Source organism: Lissotriton helveticus, chromosome 6 (assembly GCF_964261635.1).
Source record: "Lissotriton helveticus chromosome 6, aLisHel1.1, whole genome shotgun sequence".
In the NCBI taxonomy this organism is placed as follows: Eukaryota; Metazoa; Chordata; class Amphibia; order Caudata; family Salamandridae; genus Lissotriton; species Lissotriton helveticus.
The window spans coordinates 668,003,301-668,028,849 of record NC_136067.1 but is presented as its reverse complement, the minus strand read 5'-3'; the positions used below and the strand labels follow the sequence as shown (position 1 = coordinate 668,028,849).

General features: G+C 43.0%; 1 protein-coding gene across 2 annotated transcripts in view; it reads left to right on the top strand.

Moving 5' to 3' along the window:
• The first annotated feature begins 359 nt into the window (after positions 1-359).
• IBTK (inhibitor of Bruton tyrosine kinase) overlaps positions 360-25,549 on the top strand; it is an 876,521-nt gene continuing 851,331 nt past the window's right edge. For both annotated transcript variants that reach the window (XM_078648126.1, XM_078648125.1), the window contains exons 1-2: positions 360-493; positions 21,275-21,335. The gene's annotated coding sequence lies outside the window, so the exon portion shown is untranslated. The remainder of the gene's footprint in view (positions 494-21,274; positions 21,336-25,549) is intronic.

Here is a 25,549-nt window from a genome sequence, read left to right as displayed (position 1 = left end):
AGTTGCTGACATTTAGGTGAATTGGCGTTAATTTGCTCGCTATAAGGCGCGGATCTAATCTGCCAACATCAAAACGTATTTTAAAGAAAACGTAACTGGACAGTAACTCATACACAAACAGGTCTGCCCTTCTCTACTCCTGAGTTCACATTTTATTCATCTCGGTTGTTAGAAAATGGGTAGAATGTCAGCTCTCAAGAGCTGGACTACCTTTTCCGGAGCAAGTGGGCAATCTTTTCCGGTGTAGGAGCAAAGAAGGTTGATCGACGTGGATAGGTCCCATTTTTCGGGGCGGGTAGCTTTTTGGCCAATGGGAAGAATTTACTTGATGTTTTGGCTGAAAGTACCGCCCCTTAGCCTGTCAATCAGTTTAAACCCAGCTTTCTGATTACGTCCCCTTCCTCGTCTTCACATATGGAAGTTGGCTGGTGTTGAGTCAGGAGTGAAGTACAGACTAATGATTCTTTAAATATCTTCTGTCGGGGGACGGAAGGTAAGACACACGTTCTGGAAGTTTCCTCCTTATTTGCAAGAGTTGTCATGTTTGTACAGTGCGTCTGGAGACTTCATCGCTGTTCCCAGAGTACCCCGCTGCATGTAGTGACATCATCCTGACAGCTACTGCACCCAAACTGGGGAACCACAGAGCGTAACGAACCCCCAAAACAATTGAACCTTGCTCCAAATACGCGAGAAACAAAACCAGCAAAAAACACTGCATCCATAATTGCAACAGAACCACACAGCAACTAACGGTATGGATGGGTATGCTTGTGGCTCTCATGGTTGAGTATGTGTAACCTACCGTCTCAGTGTCGTGTGTCGCACTTCCTCGTCACAAAACAGTCTTGTCCACTTAATACCCCCCAGATAATTTTGCACCTTAATTATTAGCACGAGTTAGCAGTCGGGACATGAGCAACCATGCTGTCATGCCACGTACACGCTGGTTTGTTAGTCTGGTTGCCTAAACAGTATACATTTTACGCTAAATTGTATCGCTCCCATTTCCACTTGTTTTTATGTAGATTCGCCTCCCGGAACGTCTCCAAACAGCTGCAGAATATACGGTATCTTGCACCGAGCCAGATCATAACCCCATCTCTTCTTTCTCGGTAGGCATGTCCCAGTCTCTTCTCACCTGGTGCGAACCCTCCTGCTAATGTTATATGGGATAGACTCCTACTTTACACTGCTTTCACGTTACTATGAAAATACTGTGATATAAATACCGGCTCTTCCTACTAAAACATTACCTCGTTATCCATTAAATGACGTCAGTTTTATAAAGGCTGCAGATTGTCAATAGTAATTATTCTTTTACAGGCATATGAAATGCATTTTATTTTCCCAATCGCTCAGACCTGAGTTTGTTTTAGAGAATTCTTTATACATAATTAGAAATTTGGAGAGTCACAGATGATCACTTTCCAAAAAGTGCAACCTCTGAAATTCTGACTTTCTGGTATTCATTAACATAGATGTTAATTTCTACGATGGAATTATTGAAATTGGAAAACGTGCATGGCAGCTGTTCTATTCCATTTTAATACGCTTCTATGAAGATTCAACAAGAGAGCATGCTTGGAATTGCTGTTGGCAGACTGCAATCTGAGGTAGGACTCGGACAGAGCTTCCTCATCATAGCAGCCGCGCGTTCACACAAAACCCTCACCATCCCAATGGTTAGGGTCTTTACGTCTTTCGGCCCCTCTCAAAATTGAATTAAATTGCAGTGATACAACCAACTAGCTTGTACTAGGTACAGAGTTAATTTACCGTTTAACGTTGTACTGTACTTATGACACCAGCTGGCAGGCCAGTGATGCTTCTGGTTGCCGCCTGCCCTGGGTCAGGAGTCTAGAGACACGAGCATTATAATTAGGGCTCCCGAGTTTATGGTATTTATTTTTTTAACACTTCCGTCTGTATTTATCCATATTTCTTTTTTGCCATTTTATCTGTATTTATCCATATTTAATTTGTGCTCTGCATATAAATGAAGTTGTAAAACTGTACATTTCCATATTTGTTTAACTGATAGACGCGCACTCATACTTTGATGTCTGTCGTGTTTTAGCTGTTTAAGGCTTGCAAATATTAAAAAAACAATACATCCACTGATAAATACTATCATTATACCATAAATGTATGTTGGTTTATGGCTTTATAAATGTCATCCTGTTTTTTTTATTTCCATGCTGTCCGTCTGCTCAGCTACTGGTCTATAATTCATGAAAGACCGCACGGTGAGTCACTTAAAAGTAGGACAATTTTCTGTATTTATCTCCTTCTAAATATAAATGCAGACAGAAAGCACATTGTTTTCTGTCTGTATTTATCTGTAAAAATCCGTAAAAGCGGAAAACAGGGAGCCTTACTTATAATTTGGGAACACCACAGCGCTCCAGAGTTTTTGCTTACTAATGGAGTACCCGGCATAGAAGATGCCATGATTCCAATACTCACATTATCAAAGACGTGATTACCAGGACCCGACGATTCCGATTGCCCATAACTACTCAAGCACCAGTCGTGGAAACTAAGGTTTAAGCACCCACCCACAATCCTGGTGCAGATAGTTGCCCCACAGGCTTATTGAGCTCATCAGGTGTTGGTGCAAGACACTCACTTAGGAAGTAATATGCTCTAAATCTTACTGTCACTTTGATTACACCACACTGAGCATAACGTCACTTCAAAGTTGGTTTTCCTGAAGGAGTCATTACATCCTGTTTTGTGGGGATTTCTGGGATTTATGTTAGTTTAGCATAAGACTCTCGGCTGTTTTAAGTTCTGCAGTATATCAAGGGAGGTTGTTAATGTTGCCCAACATAATGTTGGAAGGAGGGAATACTTATTCACGAAGAGCTGGGTGGAAGGGTGGAGTTACAGGCGAGAGAGACCATAGGAGTTGGTTGGTAGCGAGCATAGTGACGCCAATCCTTTTTCGCTTTGAATTTCAAGAGAAGGACAAAATGGAAGTAGGTGGATCAATGAACAAATTATAAAACTTTACAGAAGAAAACAACTTAGTTTTGTTTTGGAATTAAGTTTGAGGCAACTTTTTTGCATCCATAGTGCAACAGAAGAGAGGCATTACTTTAATTTTTCTTTGGTAGAGATTTTCTCGACAATAGACACTATCCGCTATATGTTGTCAGCTTAGCATGCAATTGCAAAGCCTTAAGATTGGGGCATCTGGGCTAAAGAGGTCACATATGTGTTGAATAACGTAGGAGCCCTGTGGTAGTTCATACTTGAGTTGATGAATTGCTGATTTGAAGGGGGAGAGGAAAACCTTTGAAGAGAAATTAGATAGAACAGAGGAGAGCCAGTTGAGGACAGTGTTGCTGATCCCTCAAGTTTAAAGACATGCAAGTAATATTTAGTGAGACGGTGTCAAAGGCCACAGAGTAGTCAAGAAAAACCAGTGCAGCTGATCCTCCTCCATCCCGGATGGAGCACACACATTCAGTGCCCACTAAAATGACGGGTTCTGTGCTGTATAACATCTTGAAGCCAGACTGGTATTCATCAACACAAGGTGTGTTTCTACAAAATGAGAGAATTGGCAATTTACAGCTGTTCCCAAAATCTTAGAAGCAAGCGGAAGCAGTGAAGGGGGATTATTATTGGATATTACTGTAGGGTCTAAGGATGGCTTTTTAAACAAAGGCAGGACACGAGGCTTGTTTCCAGTGTACTAGCACCGTAGCAAGAGATGATTTCAGAAGCTGGCAGAGGTACAGGCTAATGTGTTCTTGGGCCAATTTAAATATTTGAGGAAAGCATGGATTATCCTCGGAGTCAGATGGAAGGATGAAATACCGTCCTGAATCTCTTCCACATAGACAATGGAGAAGTGCAGGAGAGAAGGACCCAAGTTAATTGCGGTAGATGAGGTGAGGAAGGACTAGTTGTCTAGAACCAATTGCTGGGTGAAATTGCTTTGGATAATAGGTTTGTCCTGAAAGAAAGCTGCCCGTTTTTTTGCAAAGATATTTGGAAGGAGAGATGGATTGCTGCAGGCCAAGAGTTGCAGTAAATATTTTACTATATTGAGTGTTTCCTTATTGGAGTTGGTAGAGGAGGCAAATGTGTCCGCATTGAAAGAAGCCAGAGCTTTCTTCATAGTTTATGGTCATTTTTAATTGCTGCTCTTTTAGGAAGTTTGGTTTCGGGGTCATAGTTGATCCTGCACGTGCATTTAAGTGCCCTACAATATCTTTTTTGCATCTCCATGTCTCAGAATAGTAGGGGCCCTTAGGTGTATTTTGCGGAGTCTTTGGGGCATATTATCAAAAAACGGCATTAATATTATCGCCGCTTTAGTGGCAGAAAGCTGCCGCTAAAGCGACGATAATGGGCTTGATAATATGCCGATGTGAATTCCCATAGAAGCCCATGTTCTGGTGTGAACATGGTCTTCTATGGGAATTCTCGACGGCATATTATCAAGCCCATTATCTCCGCTTTAGCAGCAGTTTTCTGCCGCTAAAGCAGCGATAATGTTAACGCCGTGCTTGATAATATGCCCCATAGACACTGTAAGTGGAGTTGCAAAATCCCGAGTGGACGAGGTTCCAACTTAAAGTATCTTCAGAGATTAAGCCAGTGTAAGAGTAAGGAGTAGTGGCAAGCACTAGGGCTCAGTTTTCCTCATTGACCATAGATCATACTCTGGACGTTTCGAATGGAGGACTTTAGATGATGGATGTTTGTTGAGCGGGAATTGAAAAGGAATTGCCATGTAGTCTCACCATTGAAGAGGGATGGGCTGGTTGATTGAGGTATTTTAGAAATTAGTGAAAATGAGTTCTAGACTGCGGCGTGCTGTGTGTGCAGGAGCAGAGACTGTGTCAGGTTCAAGGCTTGCATTTAGCCCTCAAGTGTAGTGCTATGAACATTGTCCTTGTTGTCTGCCTGAATATTGAAGTTACATGGGATGGAGTAGTTTGAAAATTGGAGGATGTAGATGCTGCTGCCTCAGTTAAGGAGGTAGTGTAATTGCACAGAGAGCCTCACAGTTAATGGGACTTCTAAAAGCGAGCAAGCCAGGTTGTCTTAAAAAAATCAGTCCCTCATCATTGTGTACTTTGCTGCTATGGTGTAGGAAAATGCCTTTCTTTCCATGATGGTCCCCATTCGTTTGGACTGATGCTGCTGTTTTCTTGACTCTGTGCCCTAGGACTATGCTTACCAGGCCACAGGGAATGTGCTCTGAGCCCTAAAGCATGTTGTATTAATTAGCATATTTAATTTACCTATGAGTCTCAGGTATATGGTACAAAGTGTACCCAGGGCCTGCATGATAATTGTCACTAGTAGCACCCAATGCTACAGTGACAGTGCAAACAGAACTGATTCATAATGAAAAATCTGTTGAATGAAAAATGGGCATATAAAAGAGGTGCGCATTTTTTAAATGTGCCCTAGAATCTGAGTCTAGGAATGGAGGTTATGCAAGCCACTCTAAATTTGGGGCATAGCCATAATTTAATGTGATTCATAAGGTGTTTTACAAAATGTGTTCAATCTTGCACACTGGCATACATTATGGAAGCCAAACATATAGAGAAATGTAAAAGATAATTGTAAAATTTCTCCAGAGTAAAGACAGGACTTCGAAGATTAACAGTAAGTTTATTTAATGAAGGAGCTGTGTCGAGAAGCTACATCTTCAAGCCTGGGCCAACAGTCCTTCACTGGAATGTGGACCACAACCATGTTACAGATTCCAACAAGAACTACTGAATACCTCACATCCCCCATCGTTAACAACAATTTACAAAAGTATTAATAGGAAAATTCAACCAGAATAAAATCAACACATTTTCGTCCAAATATGTATACAAAGATTTGCTGGGTCAAAAGACACCTCGAATTTTACTGACCCATGTGATAATCATTACACCATACCGGTCTCCGTCTCTGTCTCACAGCATTGTGTCTTTGCGCATTTTTTGTTTGATGCTATGACACTCTCCACCAATCCTCTTTTTCATCCTTAAACTTGGAATCAGGTTAGACACTGTCCGGCTATAACCACCGAGGTACTTTCACAACCTTGGACAAACTCCAGACATTACCATCAGTTAATTTGACCACCTGTTTGCCAACTCTGACTACTTTCATGGGAGTTGAAAACCTTGACTCACCAGACTTTACCAATCTCCCTTTCCTCACACGCACCCAATTATTGACTTTCAAAGGAGATAATGAAAACTTAGGCTCACTCTGACAATCACCAGCTTTGCATTTGTCGCCTTCTCTACACACTTAATCTCTCATTCATTTCTGACTAAAATTACACACACTCTTCCTTCCCCTCATTTTTTCAAAAGGAGACAAAACACCATCCATTACAAATCGCCAACTGTAAATCATCTTTTAACACTCTAATCCATTTTTCCACAATGCCATTGCTCTGGGGGTAATATACAGAAGAGCGCTTATGTACAATACCATGACACTCGAAATTCTTTCATCTCAACAGAAGTCCACTGCATACCATTGTCAGTAGGTATTGATTCAGGAAAACCTTTCCTTTCAAAAACTTCAATTTAAAATTGAATAACAACCTTAGAAGTGATTTGAGGAACCAGCTTAACCTCTGGCCACTGGGACAATTGGTCAACAAGAACAATGGCATACAAAGCATTATGACCAAAACACATGGGACCAGCAATATCAAGAGACACGCATTCCCACACATGAGATGGCATTGAAACAGGAAGATGATCATATGTAACAGTTTTTTGTGATTTGTCACTGACTCAACACAATTTCTAACCATGCGCTCAATACACCTACGTATGGCAGGCCACCAGAATTCTCCTCTTCATACCGGTCATGCCAGGGTAACCTTCATGAGCCATATCCAACACAGTTTGTTCCAACTCAGTCGGCACCACAAGTTGCTGACCCCTCATTAAAACACCATCTTGAAGAGACAATTCGGGAGCCTCTTGAAAGAATGGATGCAGATTTTGTGGAACATCAGTTTTTTTGGGCCACAAAGTTTTGAAAATATTCACAACTTCTTGGAGATTAATATCTTTATCACATGCCAACCTCCATTGGTCCTCCTTGATGCACCCTTTGGATACTTCGCAGATGGAAACAAGTCTCTCTGAGTCTACACCATCCTCATCCATATTATCATCCCTCATGGGCAACTTTGATCACCAGTCAGCAAGGATGTTCTTTACACCCGGAATATATTCAACCCTGAAGTGAAAATCTTGTAACTTTGTATTGCCATCTGGCAATCCTGGGAGTTGCCTTACCACAACCTTTTGTTGTAAATAAATCCACTAGAGGTCGATGATCTGTCCTTACTTTAAAAACAGTGCCATGAATATATTTTCAAAAATACTCCGTGCCCCACCAACCTGCAAGTGGTTCTTTTTTCAAGGTGTAATATTTGTATTCAGCATCTGTTAACGGCCTCGAATCAAAAGCAATTGTGACTAAATGCCCCTTTTAGTTTTGCATCAGGACGGCACCAATACCAATGTTGCTGGCATCGGAAACAAATACCAAATTACAGGCAGTGTCAGATGTAGCTAATGCGGTAGCAGATGATATACATTTTTTTAAATGTTTAAATTCATTTGTACAATTGTCATCCCACAAAAACGACTGATTTTTCTTCATCAAATTCCTCATGTGAACAGTTTTGTCAGAAAATACAGGAATACATTTAGCGTAGTACTCCGCTAGACCTAAAAAAGATCTGAGTTTGTATTTGTTTTGAGGCTCAGGGGCTTCCTCAATGGCATTGATTAGATTTTGTTTAGGAGAAATGGCATTTTTACTAATGGAATGACCTAAACAGTCAACCGATGACATACCAAATTTGCATTTTTCTTTAGTTAAGGTCAAACCGTTATTTTGAAGAGTACACAGAACCTTGTGCAAAGTTTCAGAATGCGCTTGAGAATTAGACCTAAAGACTAGGATGTCATCCCGAAAATACAATACATTCTTTACATCTTTAAATAATTTGTGCATAACTCTCGGAAAGACAGAAGATGCAGAAATTAAACCGAAAGGCATCTTTTTGTACCTAATAGCACCTTCCAACGTAATGAAAGAAGTATATTGTTTGCTATCTTCATGTAAAGCAATTTGATGATATGCATTTGATAGGTCTAAAGTCAAAAATATTAAAGCCATTTTAAGTTTGACAAACATCTCTCCGATATCAGGCAGCGGATGTTTGTCCACCCACAGCCAGAGATTATTTATTTGATTCACTCCAAGCTTTGGGATTGTGAGACCTTTGGGGAACCTCCACTGATCTTTTGTCCTTTAAAAAAATCACGAAAAAATCAGCACAAATTATATCTTCTATTGAGGATAAGGAGGCATTAACTAAAAGAGTTCATTCCTGGATCACACTTAGCAATTACGGAACATTACAACCTCAAGTGTACCTTAACATTGGAGTTAACTTAAGGATGAAAGAAAAGTTTTAAAAATTACGCCTCGGAGTAATCCCAGTTGCCCCTCACCTGCCACCTTGGGAAAGAAAAAACTGCCAGCAGCAGTGTCGCTTGTGTGGAGCTGGCAAGGAAGACATTATTCATGTTGTTTGCATCTGCCCTAAATTAAAGGATATTAGGTACAATCTGTTACGTCCATCCTTCAGTTTACATGGTGTTCGAACATGCAAACTTAAAAAAATTTAAATTTTATTGATGATTATAAACTGGTATTAAGCAAATTTTTAAATTGTAGAAAGCTATATAAAACAAATTGTTTGCAATTCTACCAATGTTCTACTTTTTTGTAAAGGTTTTAAATAATCATGTCCAAATAAAAAAGTTACCTTACCTTGCCGATCAAGTCCATACATAATCTAACCTTTCCATTGGGTTTATGTGCGACAACGGGCGACAACTATTCGGAGGATTCACTCTCCTCAATAACATCAAGCTGGCACAATGTCTCTTAACTCTTTTCTTTACAGCATCTCTAAGGAGTAAATGAGCATTTCTGACTTTGTGTACCCTGGGTATGGCATTACCTTTCACGATAATTTATGGACACAAGTTTTAGCAAACCCAATTCTGGTGAAAACACATTGGGGAAATATCTTCTCCCCTTCAGTTGCTGGATCATCACTTACTTGAAAAATGAGATCCGAGTAACCCAGTATTAGAGCAGGATGATTGGGATCAAGAATGATCATCTGGTCCCTTTGTTGAGGCCACCCCAAAAGACAGGAACCATCTTTGGCAACATATACTTTTGCAGAAATGGACTTGCCTTTAAAACAAAGATTGGTGGTGAACAAGCCTAAAACATCGATGGGTTTCCTCCCATATACCACAAGTTAGATGTCAGGAGGAGATAAGTGTACGTTTGGAAACTCTTTAACCACTCATCACCAATGAGTGTGTGCCTGGCGCCGGAATCCGCCATTACTCTAACTTTTTTTATCACCAATTAAGATTGTACAAAAAGGAGCATCTTTCCCTTTACCATTGACCTCACAAACGGTTAACACAAGTTCTTCCTCTTCAAATTCATAATTAACCTCCTTAATCTGATCAGAGTTTTGGTTTCTGGAATCATAATCTTTGTTCCTGAATCAATTTCTGTTCCTGCATATTCTGGCATAATGTCCCTTTACTTGACAGTATCTGCACACTTGACCAATTGCAGGACATTTTCTGTCATTGGCTAGATGACCAGGAACGCCACACTTAAAACAAACATATTCTTTTCTTTCCTGATTTGGATAAGAAGTCGGTAACTTACTCTTGGGTTTGTTATTAATGGTTTCATCAGAGATAGACTTTTTAACTAAATGAACATCAGAAGTATTCTTGTCAGATAGTTCTTTCATGCCTAATTTCATGTCCTCAAAACAATGAGCAATGTCAATTGCTTTGTTGAGAGTCAAATCCTCGGCGGATAACAACTTTTCCTGTAACTTGACATCAGCCACCTTATGTACCATTTGATCATAACCTGAATAATAGTTACATTTGGCAGCTAGCGTTTTCAGATCATTGACAAAGACATCAATGGATTCATTTACCAGCTGCCCTCTGTTTAAAAATTAGTGGCATGCAACCACTTTGTTGACTTTTTTTAATGTAAAGTTTGTCCAATTGTTTGATAGCATTGTCAAATATATCAATGTAATTATCATCATTTGAATGAATTATTGGTAGAAATAGGTGGTAAATGACTCAAAATACGTCTACCTTCAACTCCTAAGCAATGTTTCAAAATAGCCAATTTGCGCTTGTCTGTGTAATCATCACCACCAATAGCCTAGATGTAAGCCCCTAAGCCTTCTTTCCATTGTTTCTACACTAAAAAGTTTTTTCTGGTATAGCTAGAAATGGAGGTGGAGTGCTTATACCTTCGATATTAAACTGGGAAATAAAGAAATATCTTATAACAACATTAATACCAACAATGCATCTATAATGATATCAATATTCTTGTGTTTATTTCTTTTAAATATATGTGTTAATCACAAATGTGAATGTGCCATTGCAACATTTTAGAATTTGGTTATAATAAACAAGTGTGCGAATCACTGATGTAAACTTTAAGTAGTTGGCTCGCACCAAATAAAAGAAGTGTGCGAATCACTGTAATAAATTGCCAATTTTACAGACGTTGTGCGGATCACCGAAGAAAAATTGACCGCAATGTTAACTTGACTTGCACCAAGTGCAGGAAGTGTACAAATCACTGAAGTAAGTTGTCAAATTTTGTGATGATGTGCAGATCACCGAAAAAGGATTGAGCACAATGTTAACAGCAAATAAAAGAAACAAAGTTGGTATGCACATTTCAGAAAGCATGAAGAGACCTGCTGAAATCCTCAGTCAGCACTTTAATTCATTGCAGGTAAATGCACGCATGCGTGATCCAGTCAACCAAGATGATGAGCCAGCGCTCTAGTTTATTCATACGAGACGCATGCATGCGCGAGGCAGTCAACAAAGGAGACGTTCCAGTGTGAGGCGCATTGTAGCAGCACGTATAGACTTTGTGCGTGAGAGAGGCACTGTTGGACCTGGCCCTTTTGGCAGGTTCACCCAGAGACTTTTTGCTTTTTCCTAGCCTGTTTCTAGAACCTGGTGTTGGTGATTTTAGGCCTCTGCGCACTTTTTCACTGTGGTACAGTGTAAAGTGCGTGTGCTCTCTGTGTATGTGTGGTGAGTGACCTGCCCTCCCATAGGAATGAATGGGGAATATGTATGCCCATGGTAGTTCCTGATGTGTGGGGAGTGCAGGGTCGAGTTTGATATGTGCGAACTCGTGAGATTGATGCTGCGTAATGGTGTATGCGGCATGGTTGTGTCTAGTCTAGAAGTGCCACTTTTAGAAGTTGGCATATTTGTGTAGTCTGTGGCTGGCGTGTGATTGGCTGGTGAGCCTGGCCCAGGAGTGCCTGGGCCTGCTTGTGGATTGACTGTCTGGTTTGAGGGTGACAGGGGCTGCAGAGCCCCAGGAGGTTGTCTGAGTCAGCCCGTGGATGAAAGGCAGCATCTGCTGCCAAGGAAGTGGGAGGAGATAGCACCTGGGAGTGAATGAGGCTGTGCCTGCCTGCCACAATGCTGGCTCCACCTCCCCGCTGGGCGACTGTCACCTCTGTCCCTGATACTGAAAGGACTTCCCTATAACCAGTTCTAGCTGGTTCTCACACTGCCTGCACCCTTTAGACTTCAAAGACTTTTTTCTGTATAAGAAGGGGCTGTGTCCCCTTCCAAAATGTTCTTGTTTTTGGACTTGAATCTGCCAGGGGCGTGCTGCTGCTTGGGCCCAGGGGAATCCTGCCCAGCCCCTGGATACCTGATGGATGCCTGGAGGACTTCTGGGGGACCCCTCTGCCTTGCCTGGGCTGATTGGGGACTTTGCTTTGCCCTGGGATCCTTTGAACCTTCTTCCTACCCCCCCCCCCCCCCCCAGGACTTTGCTGCAACCCCTGAAGAACTTCTGTGGACCCTTCTTGATATAGGGGTCATTTCTAGGGGCCTGTGGGTGCTACCAGTTCCCCCAGCGCGATGGAAGTGCTTTATTTGGTCTCGTAGCGCTTGAGAGCGTTTTTGCTGAAGGGCGAGCGTGTCGCCGTCACGCCTTTTGCGTGCGGTTTAGCAGGTGCCTACCCTGCGACTTTCCCCGCTTATGTGATTATTTTGCGAGTGCCCTCCTCGCTTCTCTATTTTATTTTAATAGCGAGGGTGCCCACCCCTCGTTATGCCCCTTTGTTCACCGCCGCGGCCTGAGCTGTGTGTAATGGCCGCCGGAGAAGCTCGTCTCAAGAGCCGCGCAGCCATTGGTTGGCTGCGGGAGGCTCGCCCTGCGAGCCGCGTGGTGATTGGGCGTCGTGAGAGGAGCTGCCACGTCAGAGGGAGGCTCGTCCCGAGGGCCGCGCTGCAGTTGGACCACGGCAGAGAGGAAGTGCGGCGTCACGAGGGGCTTGTCTTTGAGCCGCGCTCGGATTGGCCGAAGAGCTGCCGTCTGCGAGGAGGCCGAGAGAAGAAGGCGCGCGGGAGATGGCGGCCGGTGCCGCCGGTGCGGGGCTCCCAATGCTGAGGGAGAGCCCCGCAGGCACCAGCCAGCAGTAAGGAGAGGGCGGAGGGGGCGCGGGGCACATTGCCGGTGCCCGCCCCCGCCGCCAGTGAAGGATCGCCGGAGAAGTCCCCAAAGCCGGTGAGTCGAAGCCGGCTGGGGGGGAGAGGGGGAGTGAGGAGGCACATTGCCGGTGCCTTCACCCTGAGCGGCCCCACTTGATAGCGGGCCGCTCCAACATGGCAAGAGTTGTTCCTGAAGAGCCCTGAGAGGCTCCATGCCCGCAATATTGTTTTAGAGCCCTGCGAGGGCTCCGGGGGCATTTGTTCTTTCGATTCCCCCAGGGGGGGGGGGGCTCCACCGAAGGCACCCACATTTGTTGCAGAGCCCTGCGAAGGCTCCGGGGGCCATTTTTGGTTAGAGGGGGCGTCGGGGCACATTGCCGGTGCCCGCCACCTCCTGCCTGCGAGATGTTTGGTTCTTGAGCTTCAGAGAAGGCTCGTGGCGGCATTCCTGTGAGTAGGAGTCCAGAGAGGCTCGTGGCCGCATTTCTTTGCTTGAAGCCCAGAGAGGCTCAGGGGCGACCAATTGTTCAGAGCCTGTGTGGCTCCCACGTGGCCCCATCATTATTGATTCACAGCTGCCTAGCAATTAGTGGGCAGCTGCCACGTTTAGGCCCCTGACATTGAGACACAGGGCGTCCTAGCCCCAACAAGGCCAGTTGGCCTAGGGACTGCCACAGGTGGTGGCTTATGTAAGGTTTTGCGCAATTGTGTGGTTTTTCCTTGCACCTCTGAATGTTTTAGGCATCATGTGTGTCTGCGCTATTGAGTTGTGTTTTCTTTCCTGGCACCTCTGAATGTTTTTGTGCGTCATGTGTCTTCCTGGATTTTACACATCTGAATGTTTTATGCATCATGTGTCTTCTTTCCTTACACCTCTGAATGTTTTATACATCATGTGTTTTCTTTTTCCCTACACCGCTGAATGTGTTTTTGATTCATCATGTGTAATATGTTCTTGCTTCTACCCCTAAATGTATTTTATTCTTAGGTGGTTTTGTTTTGCCTAGTATAGTTTATACTAGAGAGGTTATGTGTCCATGCGTGATCTAGGCCTATGGTTATTAGTATTGCGTAGTGTGTACCTACCTTTACCAGTAGTTACTGGTTGTGATTTATAACTGTTATTTTGTGTTACAGTGATTTTATATCCTTTTATTCTAATTTCTGACAGTATTTCTAATAGTGTTGATTCTGACAGTGACCCATGTGGCCCTGTCTTGTAAATAATCCCTTGTGAATATTGCCCGTGCCAGTTGGCACAATGTACATGTGTGATTTCTATCTGATGTGTTTTGACAATACAAAAGTTATTTTAATATAACCTTGTGTGGAGTTCCTTTTGTGGTGTGCCTAGGATGTTGTTGCTGTTGTGCCCTGGCGCAAATGCTTTACACATTGCCTCCGAGTTTAGCCTCACTGCTCGTGCCAAGCTACCAAGGGGGTGAGCAGGGGTTATCTTGGCGTGTGACTCCCTCGCCCTGACTAGAATGGTGGTTTCTGCCTGGCTTTGGCGTCAGCCTTAGCCTACCAGAAATAGCCAGTTCTAACAGGCACAAACTGGAAATCAATAAAAATTAGCCCAAAGTCTCACCATAACCGTGCCAAAAATGAGGTTTTCACGATGACAGTCAGCGTTTCGCCGTGAATACTCTGAACAGGCTCCAGAGACACAGTGCTGGCTCAGAAGTCATCTGTCACTTGATCTGCTTACCGAAGGGCTCCAGGATTGGCAGTTCCTTTCCCAGATCGTCGCCAATGTGAAATTTCTCTGTAGTGAAGACAGGACTCCGAAGATTAACAATAAGTTTATTTAAAGAAGGAGCTGTGTTGAGAAGCTACATCTTCAAGCCTGGGCCAACAGTCCTTCACTGGACTCTGGACCACAACTGTGTTCCAGATTCCAACAAGAACGACAGAATACCACAATAATATCAAATATTTTACTGTTCTGTGGTCCTTCACTTCTCCAGAAAAATAGTATTCCACATGAGTGGGCTTACTGCACAGTAAAGACCTAAAAATCCACCCTGGCAACAGTAAGATTTTTTTAGCTGAATTAAATTGATTCTTGGTATGTAGGTAGCTATGTTATATTTACCACAGGGCTCGACAAATCCGAAAAATGGTACTAGTCCTGCAGGTCTAGTACCATGGAAAATCCCCTCGACCTGACTCCAACCCACTTGACCTCCGTCTCTGAAAACGGAGCAAAAGTGACAAGATAACAAGATCTAAAGGCATGTTTATTGCTCATTTCCTTTGTGAGCAATAAAAATGCCTTTAAATCGTGTTATCTTGTCACTTTTGCTCTGTTTTTAAAGACAGAGGACAAAAGTTAGTTTGATTTCCTACTCGCCAGAAAGGGCGAGTAGGACCTAAAAATAGCTCGTCCTCATCCATTCTCCCTCGCAAATTTAATTTAATTTAATTTAATTGTGGGTTTATATAGCGCTAGGAATCGACTCCCGGAGGAGTATCTCCACGCTTCGACCGCTGGGGAACCCGTCCTGGCTCACCCTGAGAGATGGTCCCTGATGGGTATCTCTAAGGTGCGACCAAGCATCCCCGGCGGTCTGGGGGGGCCGTTGTGAAGATGAGGCAAGCTGATGCCCAGAGTTGCCGAGTGTGGTTTCTGACTAGAGTAGGCACCGAGGCGAGAATTATCAAGTCCGCTGACCCTGGTCCATGACCCTGCCGCGTCGGGAATCGAACCCTGGTCCCGGGCCGTTCTCTGCTTACGGGTCTGCCGCCTCTAACCAGTGAGCCACACTTCTCCAATGCGAGCGGGAGAGTGGAGCACCCGACATAACATATCAACCCTAGATATTTTGAAAGCTAGACACCCAGGAAAGTAAAGGGTGGTGTAGCTTTCATAGATTCCACACATTTCTCTAACCAAGAATGCCCTGCAAACATCAAACTTTAGTCAAAATCATGGGTTTTAGTCACATTTCCGTGAAGTGAAACTTTGGAATCTGCAGGGATTGGCAACAGCTCTTTCACCTAATGCTCCCACATAATTCCTGATTTAAAAAAAAACAAAAAAACAGTACATCATTTGTTTGGATGGGCTTATCACATGTGGAAGGCCCCAAAATGTAATGGGGACACATCAAGATTGTTCCAACCTTTTATTTAATTTAAAATAATTCTGGCGACATAAGTCTGTGTAGTAGGCTCTGCGGGTGTCCATGATAACCTATTAAATTCAAGCATTTTTGAGAAGTCACCCTGGGGGCGTGCACAGTGGTGTTGCTTGTGTGAATGCCACTGTTTATTTCTATTCAATATGTACAATAAAAAGTTTGGCCAATATCACACGTTCTGCTCCATTTTCTGTGAGGGAAAACTTTCAAATTTTATATGGATTGACAAAAGTCCTATCATACAGTATTTTCACTCTTTTCTCAATAAAAACAGTATTGTGTGGTGGGGCCTTTCGCCCAGGACCGGAGATGGCCCCATCAGCATCTCACAAAACTGCTGAGATGCTGATGGTTGAAACAAGGAGACGCGGATTTACCAGAACTGAGTATTGATATCTTTATCTAACTTCGCACTCTATGGCATTATAGTTTCAAAGCACATAGAGGGTGACATTATCACCGGGCTTTTCTTCGGCCTCAGCTGGCATTTTGTGAAACCATGCAGTTCAGAACATCCTAAGGTTGCATACCACTATTTCTTCTCTGCACGTAAAAGAGAAGAAACTGTTAACTAGTAAATTCACTATTGTCTTCATATATTTCTGCCTGTGAGGCTTTCGATCTTTTCTAGATAAAATCAATTTTTGCTCTGGATGTAATCCTTGTTGTCCTGTTATTTATGTTTTGTGGGTCTTCACCAAAGCGTACGCTGGCACACAGTCAGGAAACAAGATGCGAGGATCATTATATATCAATATTTCAATAACTCAGAAATGCTATTGACATATGTACAAAATTGAGTGACAACTAGATCTCCTTTCTGTAAGGAAAGCAAATAGCCACTACCATGAGGGAGATTTGTGTTATCGATCTTATTGTGTTGTCTTGTTTCATGTTTTTTTTGTCATATTGACTGTGTTTTAGATAGGGGATGATTGAGGTGTGAGTAGGTGTGATGAGTCGAGTGTTCAGGGGGTAATGCTTTTTGTTCTTCAGAGCGTGAAGATTTTGTCTTGAATATTCTTGATGTATATAATATTGGCATAAAAAAATTCTCATTTTTGATGTTTGTATATGTAGTTATATTCATATGAATTTCACTATGATAAATAATATTAGTGGATAGAAACTGCGATATTCAAACTTGAAAAATATGTCCCAAATTACTGAAAGTAGTATATATATTGTGACTCCGAGATTACTATTTAGGATCTTGAAGCTATAGTGAGGTGTGGTATTGCTGACATAAACCACATTTCAGGTCTATGCCTAAGCCATATCTGTTATGTTATGTTATAATGTAGATGCAATGCAGACATGTAGAGTGCACTATCACTGGTGGAGTATCCTGGATCTGAGCTGGTCTGAGTCTAGGTGCACGTGAGTACCTAGTGGGACTACTGTTTGAAAAGCCAGGTTTTCATCTTCTTGCAGAATTCAAAAAGTGAGGAGGGGGCTCTTATGTGTAGCGGCTGGTTATCTCATACTTTAGAAGCAATGTAGGAGAAGGCTTGACCGCTGCATCTGGTTTTCTGTAGTTTGCGATTTGTGCAAGTAGGAGTCCGGACAAGCGAAGATGTTTGAAAGGTTTGTGTCAGCAGATACAATTGTTGAAGTATGCTGGGCTAATGTTATCTAGTGCCTTGAAAGAGTGGGTGTGCTTTCTTTGTATAAAAATGAGGTGAAATTGTCTTCTTTAGCTGGTAAACCTGCTAAAAAAAATCTGATGCTGCATCTGCCTTTTTGTCCTGTTTAAGTTCCTGGAGTAGATATGGAGCAGAGCAACCACACTTCATTGAAAGTTGAAGTTTTTCCCCCTACTTATTTCTTTAGTTACTTTTTCAGACTTTCTTTTATAGGATGGTTTTTGACTTTCTGAACTGACTTGTTTTCCTGCCTTATATAATCCCTCAAAGACAGTAACTGTTGGGTTTATGAGCGAAATATTCACTTGTTAAATCTGTAACCTTTTCCTACGAAGCAGAATTACTTTTTGCATGTCTCAAATAAAATTTCTATCTGCATGCGACCCAATATAATAAATACCTTTAGCTGTACTGACCATCCATGAAAAATTAAATGTAACATATGTAGCGCTTTTGAACCGTAAGGCGATACAATCTCTTTAATGATAGTTATTGATACTCTAAGACTATGGGGCCAAAAGAAGATAATTATTCGGGTGATTATACTTTTTTCTTCTTTTTTAGGTCTCACCTGCTGTGCTTTAGTTATATTTCCACTGCTGATGTCTGACCATGCTTTGTAGTGCATTGGAGGCTCTCTCTCTCGCTCGCTCTCCCCCCTTTTCTCTCTCTTTCTCTCTCCCTCTTTTCTCTTTCTTTCTCTCTCTCTCGCTCTCCCCGTTCTCTCTCCCCCCTTTTTTCTCCCCACCCTTTTTTCTCTCCCCCCTTTTTTCTCTCTCTCCACTTTTCTCTCTCTCCCCCTTTTCTCTCTCTCCTGCCTTTTCTCTCTCTCTCCCGCCTTTTCTCTCTCTCTCTCTCTCCCCTTTTCTCTCTCTCCCCTTTTCTCTCACTTCCCTTTTCTCTCTCTCCCCCTTTTCTCTCTCTTCCCCTTTTCTCTCTCTCTCTCCCCCTTTTCTCTCTCTCTCCCCCTTTTCTCTCTCTCTCCCCCTTTTCTCTCTCTCTCCCCCTTTTCTCTCTCTCTCCCCCTTTTCTCTCTCGCTTCCCCCTCCTCTCTCTCGCTTCCCCCTCCTCTCTCTCGCTTCCCCCTCCTCTCTCTCGCTTCCCCCTCCTCTCTCTCGCTTCCCCCTCCTCTCTCGCTTCCCCCTCCTCTCTCTCGCTTCCCCCTCCTCTCTCTCGCTTCCCCCTCCTCTCTCTCGCTTTCCCCTCCTCTCTCTCGCTTCCCCCTCCTCTCTCTCGCTTTCCCCTCCTCTCTCTCGCTTCCCCCTCCTCTCTCTCGCTTCCCCCTCCTCTCTCTCGCTTCCCCCTCCTCTCTCTCGCTTCCCCCTCCTCTCTCTCGCTTCCCCCTCCTCTCTCTCGCTTCCCCCTCCTCTCTCTCGCTTCCCCCTCCTCTCTCTCGCTTCCCCCTCCTCTCTCTTTGCCCCCTCCCTCCTCTCTCTTTGCCCCCTCCCTCCTCTCTCTTTGCCCCCTCCCTCCTCTCTCTTTGCCCCCTCCCTCCTCTCTCTTTGCCCCCTCCCTCCTCTCTCGCTCTCTCTCTCTCGCTCTCTCTCTCGCTCTCTCTCTCGCTCTCTCTCTCGCTCTCTCTCTCGCTCTCTCTCTCGCTCTCTCTCTCGCTCTCTCTCTCGCTCTCTCTCTCGCTCTCTCCCCTGCTTTCCCTGCTCTTCCTCTTATCCCTTTCCTTCTCTCCCCAGCATCACCCCCCCCCCCCAACCCCTAGAATCTCTACCTTTTATTAACAGTTTTGGGCTACCACTGCACTATTAGCAGGTGCCCATCTTAAAATCTTTTTGACCATTTCAGGATGGCTTGCCATTTGTGCATATGCTGGTGGGTGGGCACCTTTGCATGGGTGGGTTTTATTTCAACAAGCCCCATTAAAAGATGGCCACCACCGAAATGTGCATCCCCTGTAGTGATCTTGAGCAGCATTTGTTGAAAAAATATAAATGCATTCAAAGATGCCCGCCATGGATGACCCCTCCCCTCCGTTCCACATCCACCCCATCCACGGTGGCCAGCTTTCTGTTGCATTTGTTAAACGTTTCCAAATGCTCCTAAAGATAGTCGCAGTGGTTGAGTGTGCATCTGTGGTGGCCACCTTTTGAATGCAGTTAGAATGTTTCAAAAGCCTTTCCAAGATAGCTACCGTGTATGCGCACACATTCAGGGCAGCTACCTAAGGCACAAATAGTATTGGCAAATCCCCTAGGTTTCACTGGCGAGACTGTTGGCTTTGCCAATGCTTATTATTTGTGCAGTTCTACTCCTGAATCAGAGTTGACTTCTATTATCAGCTGCTTTGAAGAGTCTTTCATGTCTGCAGAAAATCAGCACTGCTATAACATCTGCCATTTTTAAAGACATTTTTTGTTTAAACTCCAGATTATTTAACTCAATAAGCCCGCTTGTGGACTGAGGTGCTTAGACTAAAGTGCACAGCTTTATGGACCATTTTGCAAACTGGTGATAACTAGACTTCAAACACCTCCTAGCATCTGGAAAGTTCTTTGTAAATCCAACACCAACATATGTTTATGAGAAAAGAGGGAGAAAATATGGAAAGGGAGAAGTGACGGAGAACTGGAGGAAGACAAATGGTAGGGAAGTGATAAGAAATAATGGAAAAACTAAGGGATCTAGAGAGATGCAAGGGAAGATTGGATGACTTACTAACATTGCATTGGATGAACATTTTTATCAAGAAGGGATTGCTAAACTGCTTGCTGAGCGAGCCCCAGACCAGGGATTTGCACCTCTCCAAAATCTCTGCAGTGCGGTTTTCGACCCAGTGCTCAGTTTTGTCAAAGAGAAGAGTAAGACTCAGAAGAAAGAGGTGGGGAGGGAGAAGTGTTGAGAGGAGGGCAGATTACAGAGGGGTTACAATGAGAGCGAAAGAGGGGAGGGAATGAAGAATTACGGTTAAGGCCTTGCACTTTGGTGCCCATCTTATCTCTTAAGTCTCATTGCACAATCTTGCCAGTCTACCAAAATGTATGGAGCAGGAAAGAGGTGGAGTAGAGACAAAGGGATAACATGAATGAGTTCAATATTAACAGGTGCATTAACTGAAATAACTACAGTTCTATACAGGGGCACGAAGGAACCATCCACTGTTTACCTTCTCTATCCTAGGATTCCAGCCTCTGCCTAAGCAATCAACCAAGCTGAATGTCAATCCTACATCCCTTTCCATCCCTCTAAAATGATGGGAGGAAGGTTTTGGGAGGTAATGTGGAAGTATGTGTGCCCACGCAGCATGTTAGTAGTTACATCGTGACTTTGTCCTCCAACCCTTTCTTTCCTGGGATGCGATAAACAAGTTAGCTTGATAATCACATATGCGAACTCAGTCTATTAGAGTGGAGCACCAATTGCTTCTCCCTGTTGTACCTGCCTCAGATGTATTTGAGGGTGCACAATCCCTGAAGATTGTCCTGTTTCAGAAAGGGAAGCGGATTACATAAGCACCTACAAATGCCAAACACGCTGTGTCTGTCCCTGTAGCTGCTTCACTGAATTTTGACAGTAAATTGTTTCTAATGGAGACTTAATCTTTGACCGTCCCTTTTCTGTTAATTTCTCCAGGCTTGAGTTTGCCAAACATAGACACACATTTTTTTTTGAGATTCTTAAGGAGTAATTTAGTTTTTGCTCCAAGCAGCCTAAATACTGTTGTCCAGAGATATCCTCAAACGGCATGCACATTGTTAGCCCTAGTACATTTTGCAGTGCACAACTCTACTGACTCACTCTACGGTATGCATGCAAAACAATCGACTCCAAAAGCTCTGGTGTTCAACCTTTCGTTATGAACATGGATTATGTTCTGCTCATGAAATGAACTGTTGTTTTTTCTCTATTCTTGTAGGTACTGCCTTTCAGAAACAAATCTTCCAAAACCTGATGCTGCTGCTGTTCACATGACTTGGGTAAGTCTATGCATTGTCATAGGTTAGCCTGTGCATCCTCTTTAAACTACAGAGTTTTATTATATATTGTCCCTAGATTTCTTGTTTTAGAAAGCGGTAAGCACATGCAGGGCTGGGGTTTATATAGCAAGTCCCAAACATAGCTGTCTGCATCACACTAGAAAAACTATGTGATACATACTTTCCCAAGGGTCAGGGATTGTCGTAGGGCAAGGGGCTGGCCTTCAGAGTGTCTTTATTGACCCAGCGGGAACGTATGAAGTTCTTCCTCGTCACAGAGATGACTTGGTATGTAGTTGCATGGTCTTCTGTACCCTACATGACATTCCTGAATATTACAGGTTCCCAAGGCACATCTGTCTGCATGTGTCTATTGTACCCTAATAACCTCAGCGTTTTACCCTATGGCTAACTGTGTTGTGATAATGTTCCCTTTAGAAGGTTGCTGGTAATATTGTTCTCAGGTTTGTTTTCAACTTTAATCCTTCACCCTTCTTCAGATGGCACACAGTGAGTGTGAGTGACTTCCTTTGAAAAAACTTTAAGAGCTTTGTGTATGGTCTTCCGAGCTGTGCACAAGCTTGGCCGTGTCCCCCTGCAGGATAGATTCACGTGGTATCATCCCACAAGGCAGCTTCGCTCTTCCAGCGCTGGCCTGTTGACGGTCCCCCGGTTTAAGCGGGCCAGGCTTGGAGGAAGGGCTTTTAGCAGGGTTGGCGCTCGCCTATGGAACGAGCTCCCTCAGAGCCTCAGATTAGCCAACTCTCTAGAGTTCCATAGCAACTTAAAAACCTGGCTCTATCCCATGATCTAGTCCCCTTCCCTTCCCTTCCCTCTGCTGCGTCCCGCCTTTGTTCTGGTCATGGATAGTTTTTTCTAGTCTGAAGCGCCAGGATACCTGTAGGGTGACAGTATGCGCTATACAAAGCCCAAATCAATCAATCAATCAATCAATCATTCAAGAGACATTGGTAGAAATTAGCAAAGCCTCCGAATTTTTTACTCCACGAATAGTGCAGGGAATTGACCAATCTGCTATTTATCCAGTTTATCGGTACTAAAAATGGTGGGAATGCTGCTTGGCGATAGGAATGGCAAATTCAATTATTGCCAAGATACATATTTGGGTAGGCCTTCATGTACTGTTTTGATTTTCATAGCGCATAGATTTGATTTCATGGAATGGATGCAACTGGTTCTTGATCTATAGGACAATAAATGTATGAAGTGGCTGAAGCATTTGTAGTTGCTTCTCACTAAATATTCCCAGAGTTGCATGAAAATATTTGACTCCAATAATAGCCTCTGGCTTTTTTAAGTTCCCAGTTATCAATGCTTGCTGAAAAACATAGAACAGGGTTATTTTTTTTTACCTTATTGTAGTCCTTAACAGAGGTATATATTATAGAGGTTAAATATAGAACACCTGTTTCCTAGGCTATTTAAGGGCTGTGCTTGTTTGGTCATTATCAGTTAGAACTTTGCGCTGTTAATCAAATCAAAATTGTGTGTTTTCCAAAATGACCTCTCTAGCAGGTAGGCACAAGAAGTGTAATGCTCTTTTCCCTGATGTAAACGATGTTTCATCTGCTTCAAGAACATTAGCAATGGCTGTTTTCTTTAGCCTGAGGAGACTCCTCTATTTGACCATACCAAAATCTTCAGAGGTTCTGATAGTCTGATATCTGTCTGATCTGTGAGACTCAAAAATGTATTCCTGTTTTGAGGCAGGAGAAAATGGCCGAATAGTTTGAAAGCTCCAGAATAAAGGGGCTTTCTTACGCTACCAATTCCCTGTTTCACAGGAAAATGGAAGGTTAGATTACCGGAGTCTCTCAGAGTGAATCTAGTAGGGTGCACCTCTGATCTCCGCTGACCGCTGCTCATATTTGGCCCACCCACCTGGGAACACTTCACGTACACTGTGCACCTGGAATGGAATCAAATGGTGACTGACACGGAAGATGTGACCTCTACATCCCTGATGAGCCAGTGATTGCGCCAAAGAAGAACATTCCCTTTTACTTGGTTGGTCCAGACTTTATCAGAATCTTCAATAAAGGGAAATACCTATTCTTTGACGAGCCTGCAGATCTCCAAGCATTTACATATAACCAGCAAAAAGCGGAGATGATCATGTAAATCTTTCAACAGGTCTTCTCGTCTCAGCCCAGCTGGTACTCCCAGATAAGACTCATGCAAGATACGTTTTTTGTGAACTCTCTAAGACTACTTAAGTTTCTCTGCAAGTTTTTCACTTTCTACTCCGAGATTTAGGGATATCCATTATAAAAGGGCAGTCTACGAAAGAGCTGTCCACTGGCGTCTCCTAAGGAATGTGACTTACAAAGCTTTCTCCATATGACAAATAGCCAGAGGTCCGCTAACTTACTGACATGTTTTTCACCAAAATTCCACACTCCTTTTGCAGTACTGGAGCCTCGAATCACAAACCACAAAGCCTCCAAAACCTGGTCTGCAAAACCTCTAAACTGCAAATCACAAAACATAAGTCACAAACCACTACTTTAACGCTGCTACACCTACATCACCTACCTTACATCTCAATGACCTCACACGATACACATAGACCTAAAATCATTTTATATGGCTCTGCGTTCCCTGCTCTCTCAGATTGGAAATTACATACTAAGCAAGATCTTCTGCATTTATATATTCCATCTCATTAAGGAGAACTACCATCAGGACTAACAGTCACTAAATATATATTCCTAATAGCAAATCTTTTACTAAATACTGACTGTAAACCAACAGAAGTTTAGTAACTCTCTCTCTTCTTACTTTGAGTTGAATTACTCTCACTAGCCATCATCCTCTATAGGCCACACTAATACTCCCACCACATACACTCTTATTGAATACATGTTGCAAATCCTCATCGGCTTCCATTAACGCTACTTCAAACCATAAATGAGGCTATTTTTTTAAACACTTTCCTTCTCTCCTCCATTGTTATTCCAATTGGTATACAAATGTTTGGGTGAAGTTCTATAATGTTTATGTGGTTCCTGTATGTTAACGACCTGATAATGGTTACATAGTTTTTAGCTACCACATCGACAAACAAGTCGTATGCTTTTCAGTTTGTTTCATCATGCTATGTACTAGCTGTCTTCCAATTCATCCCTTGTCCATCTTTGAGCTCTCGCTGTGCGGTTCCGACTCCCACTGCTCCGCATTATCGTATGGTTTGGGGTGGGTTGTTTTTCAGTTGTCTCTTCTCTCTTCCCCCTCTCATGACCCCATTCTGTGAGCCTGGCCGCTGTCTCAAACCATGTGCTGATGCCCTCTACCTCACGCAACCCCACATCACACCATGGCCATATTAGCATCAGGTGTTCTCTGAGTCTCCTGAAGACATACATATCTCTCTCTAGGATCCACAATTCCTAACAACACTATAATAATTCTCTCCCTTAACAGAAAGGGGTTAAACCACCCTGCTAAAAGAAGAAAGATAATAAAATACTGTAATAAACTTAAGGGAGCTTTTCTCTTACTTCAAGAAAATAGAGTAGGTACTTCAGAGACCCGCAACCTACTGTAAAACTGGTAGTCAGACTTTACATACTCTTCCGACTCTAAAAAGAAAATTGGAGTTATCATGCTCTACTCTAAGGCCACAACCCTCAGGGTGATTAAGAACTCGTATGATTCTGAGGGTAGATCGGTTATCTCCCAAGTATCCATAGACAACCAAGCGGTCTTCATTGTAACATTTATGACCCCCACCCCTCATTTTGGATCCACTTAAACAAATGACTAAATGAAATCCCTAATGGGTCAAACATCATACTTGGAGATTACTTCAATCTCCACATGGACCTAACACTGGACAGAATGTACCTTTGCAACATCAATACAGTGAAATCCCACAAACAGATGAAAAATCTATGTACAACCAAAAAACTGTCAGACATCGGGAGTTATTTTATCCCACAGGTAGCGAGTTTACATTATATTACCACCTGCACAAATCCCACTCATGAACCAATTACATTTTAGCCAATATCACCTTTACTCCATCCTTTTCCAATCCAAAAACAGAGCTAGTGATCATCTCGGCCAATTTATGTATTTCTTTAGATATGAGCCTTTCATATTTCCAGAGTGATGGTAAGATTTGGCATCTATATGAAGAAAGAATGAATGACCTACTTTGCTGGGAAGAAATTTCTTTTACAATCCCAAAT